Genomic DNA, 8,305 nt, shown 5'->3' with positions numbered 1-8,305 from the left:
GCAGATAGTCCTAGTGTGCTTTGCCGTACTTAAGTAAACTAAACCAAATCATTCTCCTTATACCTGTAAGAATTCTGTAAGAATATTTTTTCAAATTCTAAAAAAAATTACTTATGTAACTCAACAATGAACTTGAATTCAGTTATCACAAGCTATCCAAAATTATTTTCATGCTTAATTGCATTATTCATTTTAATTACAACATATAATTCTTTTAGGCATAAATGCTTTTTAATCTCTTCTGCTACTGACCATTAATTGAAATAATAGATTAATTAATCGGACAGTTGTACAGGTATTTTCCCAGATTTAAAACTTTATTAATAAATTACATTCTTCTCATTGAATACAAAATTGAAGAATTAAAATTTAATTTTTCAAGTATTCCTTCTACTAAAACATTTATTGCCTACAGGCAGCCAGACAGTAAGCTGAACACTAGCATTTGGCTCTAGATTTAAATCCTAGAGAATGGGCTGCCTGTGTAAATGTTTGTGTAACATGAAGTTTTCCTTAAAATATTCCTTTCCTTGGACAGATGGCCCTCTCTTGCTTTGTCATATTTCAAATAATCAATTCAAGCATTTAATGTAGGTATGACTTCACAACTTCGTCCCAAATTCTAACTGAAAAATTGAACAGAATCCCCTGATACTGTGTCTATAATACATGATGAATATAGAATGATCTTAAAAATTTAAGGAAGAAAATATAATGTATTTGGAAATGCCTTGATCCTATAATTATATTTATCTCTGCTATGCCTAGAAAATTAAGAAAAGAATGTAAAAACTGAAGATAAAGAATTCAGCATTAATAATTGATATGATAGTAGTAATAAACTAAAAATTTTTTAATGAAAAATTGATAATGCATAATGACTCCTTAAAAGTTTAATTTTCTATCCTACTATTAATGGAACTAATTTATCACTATAATCAAAATGACTCAGATTTTCTTTCTTTAACTGATGTCAAAAATACGATGATTATTTCAAAATTCCTGTGGATGATTTAATTGTTCTCAAAATTTTCTATTCATTTATCAAATGGTTCAGATTAATGTTTTTGTTATCATTATTTCAAACGACTTTTTAAATCTTCGGGAAAAATGTTTAAATCTTCATTCAACAAAATTATATTTTTAGATAGATTTTTATGGAATAAAAAATTCTGTAAGATAATATTCATTCACACAAGATATTAACTTAGTATTTGCTCATTACTTTACAAGTATTCGATGAAGCCTTTTAGTGTAACATACAGGTTACATAAGGAACCATTTCATTTTAACGTAATATTCCATAATCATATATTTTATTTCAAAAAATATCATATTTTGAAAATATTGGATATTGCAATGCATTTCACTCCTAACATATACAGCTAGCGTGAAGATCTATAATTAACAGTCAATATAATTCATAATAATGAATTTCGTTATGCATAACTACATCTTGCAAGATTAGATTTAGTTGACAAAAACTATTAAAGATAATATAAAAGATCTATTTGGTTAAAGCAATTTAATGCAGAAATGAAAATACTTTTAATACCATATATTAGTGGTTCTCAACCATTTTACCTTTGCTAGATCATTCCTCTCCTCCTTACCCAACTTGAAAAATAAGATATACACTTATTTTGATTTTATTATATTTTAACGTTTTTATAAATTAAATAAGAAAAAGGTATGCAAAATGTTGATATATACAAAAACAGATCTTTTATTTAAAATACACAGAAAAAAAAAATGACTTATCCAAATGCTACAATGTATCTTCTATTGTAGATCTTGAAAATTGTACATACTGTGAAAAATGAATGTGACAAACAAAAATTGATTTAATTTTGCACACAATTCTTTTACATGCATATCAGTGAACACTGGGGGGGGGGGAACTCTTTATTCCAATACACAGAATATAGAAACAAAAATAGGTTTATTTTTATTTGAAAACTATCCAAAAGGAAAATAAAATAAAAAAATAGGTAAAATTTATATTATTGTTATTTTTAATTATTCATAGTTGTGAAGGTGCAGTCCTCTTCTTCTTAGGATTCAAAGCATGGCTCCTAAATAATGAAAAAATCACATTCGTTAGAAGTACATAACATATTCTAAATTTGTTATGTGACATTTTAATTTAGAATCTCTTCATAATAATTGCATGCACTTGCACATATTCCAAATGATTTAAATCTTTTTTTAAATTAAATAATTAAATTGCAAACAAGATTCCTTTTGGTCCTTTCATGAAATCATAAATTGCATGTATCATCCATTTTTGAAGCAAAAACAGTACAAATTTAAATAATTCATTTTGCAGAAAATAATTTGAGGTTTATTAGATATTTACTATATTTATTTGTAATATAAAATAAATCTGTAAAGTAGTTTTAATAATGATCAGATTTTTTTTAAGATTAATTTCTCTAGAAATTGAAATGTATTAAGGTAGCACTTCTCAATCTGTGGATCATACAGCTTGTCCTCATGGTCCTCCGAAGTTTCCAAAGGAGACAAAAAAATTTAGTTGAAAAATCTCAAGAGTTTAAAAAGTTACATATGACAATCATCTATCACCTTTTCTCGTAAGATAGACATTTTATGAAATTTATTATTGGTTACCCTACTTACAGACTTCCCACTCAGTCTTAGCAGTAAAAGATGGATTTAAAGCACTATAACTGTGGTACTTACCACCATATATCCAAATATACTATCACATATCCACTAAGACTGTGGTCTTACCATCACATATCCAAATATAGAAGAGCCATGCAAGAATTACAAATCATCCTTCTCATTAATAATCTTGAAATATTAGAAATATAACTTTTCTTCAATGGACTTAATTATGAAATATAACGGATTTTAATTATATATTAAAAATATAAGTGTACTAGTAGTAATATATGCTAAAAAATTGCTTTCGAAGGGAACAGCAGCAAGGTGATTCACAAATTATGATAATTCACATAATCTCTATTCGAAAAAAGTTTGAGAAACGCTGAAACAGGAGAATAATTAAATTATGGTTAATACTGGTAATTTCAGCCGTATGCTTTAAGCTTGATGATCAACATTAAAAAATTCTCAGAAAGTGTTAGATCAAAAACTACTTTTCCACATAATATGAACTTATACGTAACAGCATTTAATACTTAGCTCACTGGCAAAATATACAAAATTTTGAAATGCAAGTATATATATATAAGGCCAATAATATAGTTATCAACAATTAATGCATGAACTTCAATACTTACACAATTAACAAACACATGAACAATGATGTTACATGCATTCATCCTCTGAATTAACTAGTCAGTTTGGGTATTTTCTATCTTAGATGTCGCAAAAATTGATCGTGGATTTAATATTTTAAATGTTCCTCTCATAGACATTTTAATACTTGTATTTTTTACATAGAGTGTCATCTTTAGTTTTACAGATATTCATTTGTTCACTTATTACGATTAAGTTTTACAGACAGAACAGGTGATACCTGATTACATTAAGTGGTATTTAAGACAGAAACTTACTTACTGGTACTTAACACAGTTGCTAGAAAAATATTACATAGTGAAAGACAGGGTACAAAGTCAGAATCTGAAAACTTATTGACTTACACTAAGCTATTTAATGCTTGAAATATTTATGATTAGATAATATCTTTTACATCATCAATATCTAACAGTGATATGATATACTTTAAGTATACAGTAAAACCACTCTATAACCTTCCATAATTTTGTACAATTTTGATATTTAATGGAGGTGGTTACTTCACAAAGCATGATTCTCAGTGATAATTAATATCAATGTTTGTATCACCAGAATGCTTGACATAGTCACTTAAAGAGGTATAGTTGCTAAGGAAGGTTTTTCTATACTTCAAACAATGGTTTACATATTTTAAAAAGTATATTTTTCTGACACTGTTATTTAAAAAGTGTATAACTCCTTCTACTCTTAAGCATAAAAATTTGAAATTTTTATGCTTAAGAGTCATTCATTTAGTTGTAACTTACAGGAAGATATCTTAAATGCCTAAAATGTTTTAATTTATGAAAAACAGCAGTTAGAGTATATTGAAGGGTGCTCCCTGTATTATCAAGGGAGCGCAAGTTTGTGCAATTCTCTGATGTTTTCTTAAGTGAAAATAAGTCGATGTGTACATGGATAAAGTCAAGGGAGTGCGCGATGCCAAGTTTGTACAATTCACAGATTTTTTTTAAGTGAAAATAGGTCGATGTGTACATGGATACAGAGTATGTGCAATCTCTTGTTTTCGTGTAGCGGCGGTTTTTGGCACACAAATCGTCGCTACACAAGCCAAAATAACATGGTCAAAGAATTGCACAAACTCGGTATCCATGTACTGCCAAAAATCGCCAAATTTTGCCAAGGGGCACCCATAAATATGCTTTTACCAAAACAAGCTTTAAGGCATACTGTCAATTACATTTTAAATTCCAGTGATTTTTCATCACTAGTTCAAATACTCTAAGCATATGTTTGCATAAGTTACATAACTTTTGCATCAGCAAAATTTATAACTTAGCAAATATGAACTAGGAAAAAAAATATTTGAGCTTACCTTGACCCTTGGATTTACTAAATCTATGACACTTTTAACGCCAAAGAAATTCGATGACCGAAAATACGCGATGATTTATTTAATCTGGTTTTAAAATGGGTCATTTTAAGTTTGGCTATATCAACAACATATTACTCAGTATTGTTGGATAGTGAATTTGTAATTCTTTTTCATTCTTGAAATATATACACATGACAGAATTGGAATAAAAATTTTAGGTTTTTCAGATGAACTCATAGATTGAACTAATTTGTTGAATTTTATCAAGTAGTTCTTAAAAATACAACTAACGATTAATTAAAACCAACTGCAATTCAAATGGATACTCTTTGTCAAAAAGGAGCAGAACTTATTTTAAACATTCAGCAATAAAGAGTTTTCTGAATATATTTTTTAGCGTAACGGCAGTTTCAAACATAATAAAGAGAACAACATTCATTCTAATGAGGATAATTTTGAAAATAATTCACATTAAAATATATCTCAAAGAGATTTTTAAATGAAAAGATGACACAAAAGAATTATTCTCAAAAAATACATGTTATCTCAGATATAGAAGAAATTTGGCATTGAGCTGAGTATTGAAATTAATATATGCAACTGACGTATCATTACTAATATTTCCATGATTTGATATTGAATGCTATAACTATTAAATATTAGCAAATGCATTTTATAATGAACTTTGCACCAAAATTTATAGTAAATTTATATGTAAATTTACATTGTAAGTACTAGAATGACTGTTGTACCATTTTATTAATATTTGACTTTTCAACAAGCATAAAGGAAAAAATAGAATTTTTTTTCTTTAATGTTCCTAGTATGTTACATCATAGTTAAAAATATGTCAAAGTCACGGCATTTCGATTGCCTTTTGTAAATGTTGGTTATAATGTAACTTAATAGATGCTTTATAAGTTGGTAAAGACTGTCCTGGATTAAAACTATCTTTAACACAAAAAATAATATACATTGAATACTTTTACAAATATGTAATTGCTATCCGACTATATAATCTTTTAAGGCGAACTTATCGCATGTATTAATGAAATGATATTCCATTTTTAATGTATGTAAAGTTATTTTGTCGAATTGTTTAAATATATTACATTTATTTTCTTTTTCGTTGAGATTAATAATAACATACATAGTGTAATAATGCTCTGAAAAATATTCTAAAGCAGTTCACGCTGAGATTAATGATAACATGTATGGAATAATAATGTTACATCTGTCAACAAAATGAAAAATATGAATATTCTAACGCGATATGTTTTAAAAGATACATAAATATTTAACATGAGAAATTATTAGACTATAGATAGAACATTAATATTAAGCTTATTTGTTTTTAAACTAACATATTAACAAATTTTTTTCTGTTTATAAATATGAGCAGTTTAACTGCAGACACCTGCAGATGTAACGAATAAAAGTTGTTATTTTACTAAATGGAACACAAGCTCTGTGATTTGAACTCTTAACAATAATTCAACACAGGTTTATTTAGGAGCATTAGAATTATAAGCTAAACATTTAAAGAATTTAATTATAGATAGTGTAAAGAACATAACAAATACATTACATAAAATTAGTAAAATACACGTCAAACACTATTTCGAACTTACCTCGACCATAGCAAGAATAATGGCTAACATGGCGACTATCGTTGAACTCTCCCGCTAAGACGCTGTTTTTCCACCTTCTTCCTGATTGGTTCTTCTCTCTCGGCCGTTTTAAGCCACGTGATCACACGCTACGGACAAAATCCAAGCAAAACTTCTTGAAAACTTCCTGTAGAGTTTACAGTTTCGTTTGGTTCTGTGTTCGTTACAGGTATTTCCTTCGTAATTGTTCGCATTTCTGTAACTATACAAGACTTTTGTCTGTAAACTTCGAGGTTTTTTTTTACAGTGTGACAACTTTCGGCCAGATCCCGGTTTTCGAGATGAAGACCCTCTTATAATATATTTTTTAACAATTCTGGAAATTGTTGATTGATTTACGGAGTATTTTTTTGCTAACTCCATTTGGCTCATTCCAGACTCGTGGAAAGCTACAATTTGAGCCTTGTCTTCAATTGATAATTGCTTTGACATGGATGCACTGAATCATAGAATTTTTTTATGTTTTTTGGCGGGAAAAGGCAATTTTTTTCAATATGCATTTTTTTTGTCCACTTTGATTTTTATAAACCGTTCAATATACTACCTAATTTCTTTATACCTTAAAGTAAATATATTTTTAAATATAAAATGAGAAAAAAAACCAATTTATTTTTTAACCTTTTAAAATTAATAAATATTATCTTGCTAAATGCCATTTTTTTTTATTATGCGTTTTTTTTTGTCCACTAGTGTATGTAAAAGGAAAAGCACTTACTTTAGGAAGATAATAATATAATTTAATAATTTCCACTTAATTTTCAATTTTTAATTCACCTTATTCAGTAGACAAATACTAAAATTATATCAATTTTACTTTTGTCCTGCAATCTATATTAAGGTACGCATCAGTGACCCCTTTATGTTCCTATCTTTTATCAGGATAGTTAAAATAATACAATTTACGTTTAGATAAATGAATATGCCGTGGCGACGCGGTGAGTATACGTAGGTGGTCTTATATTAACTCCAGTACAGCTCTGACAGTTCAAATGCGACTGAAACAAAAGTACGATCGGTAGGGTGTTACTCCTATTTCGCGCTGCCCTTCTCTATCTATCGTTTTTCAGCACATTTGGAAGAAATAAAAATCAGTTTAATATTTTAAGAAGTGTTTTAATTTAAAAATAAGTAAAAACTAATAAAATGAAAAATAAATTTTTACTATATCGCAAATAAAAAATTTCCGCCTCAAAAGGCTTGCGCCCTGGGGCTATAGCCCATTTAGCCCTGTGGTTAGGGCGGCACTGAATATATTTTTACAGTACATTTAAAATAACAAATGCAGATGTTTTCTAAAAAGCGGGACATTTTTAAAAATCGGCGGGACTCAGGAGTCCTCCAAAAAACGGGACTGTCCCGCCAAAATCGGGACGTGTGGTCATTTTAGTATAGGACTGCTATAACATGTAACTGTGCACCTCTCTTTTTGGTTGTAATCGGTCGCACCAAACGTATGTAAATATACCCACTCGGTGAGTTTTTTTTTTTTTGTTGTTCTTATATGTTGGCAAATTGTGCATCGTTTGCTTTAAAAATGATAGCATATTGTTATTTTCCGGTTAAAGTTTTTATGGCTTTAGTTAATCTGCATGCAATAGTTGTACAATTTTCAACAATTTAAATATTGTTATAAATGCAGGTTAGCCTATTTTTTGTTTATCATAGCAGCCATAGTTGTTTACATTTGAAACTTAAAAGAATAGTGAATTAAGTCAGTTTCAGCACCTTTAATATTTTTTTTTGTGTGGAGTGGGACCAAAAGAAAACTTTCAGTTTTTTGTTCGGAATAATTTGCCTTGTTGCCTTCTGGACGAATTGCTTGTTTTTGCGCAGAAACTTAAATTTTAATTGTAAAAAAAAAAAAAAAAAAAAAAAAAAGTGTTTAACTGTATTTGGCGTTTTTCTTATTTTTAATATTTTACAATTTTTAATGAAGATATTTTGAGGTTTTATGCATCTCGAAGTGAGAACTGAATTAATTGAATGAGAAATCTATATCTAATGAAATTCGATGAAATAAATTTAAATGAAA

The 8,305-nt window shown here is 28.3% G+C and overlaps 1 long non-coding RNA gene across 1 annotated transcript; it reads right to left on the bottom strand.

Moving 5' to 3' along the window:
• Nucleotides 1–1,710: 1,710 nt before the first annotated feature.
• Nucleotides 1,711–6,377, bottom strand: LOC146998446 (uncharacterized). The gene is made up of 2 exons (XR_015039303.1): nucleotides 6,235–6,377; nucleotides 1,711–2,075 (listed from the first exon to the last, which is right to left on the bottom strand). It is a non-coding gene; the product is annotated as an uncharacterized LOC146998446 (long non-coding RNA).
• Nucleotides 6,378–8,305: the final 1,928 nt, after the last annotated feature.

The sequence above is a fragment of the Stegodyphus dumicola genome, chromosome 2, assembly GCF_044657685.1.
Source record: "Stegodyphus dumicola isolate Sdum_Otavi_A_Nest chromosome 2, ASM4465768v1".
NCBI classification, from domain to species: Eukaryota; Metazoa; Arthropoda; class Arachnida; order Araneae; family Eresidae; genus Stegodyphus; species Stegodyphus dumicola.
This window is presented reverse-complemented; position numbering and strand designations above follow the sequence as displayed.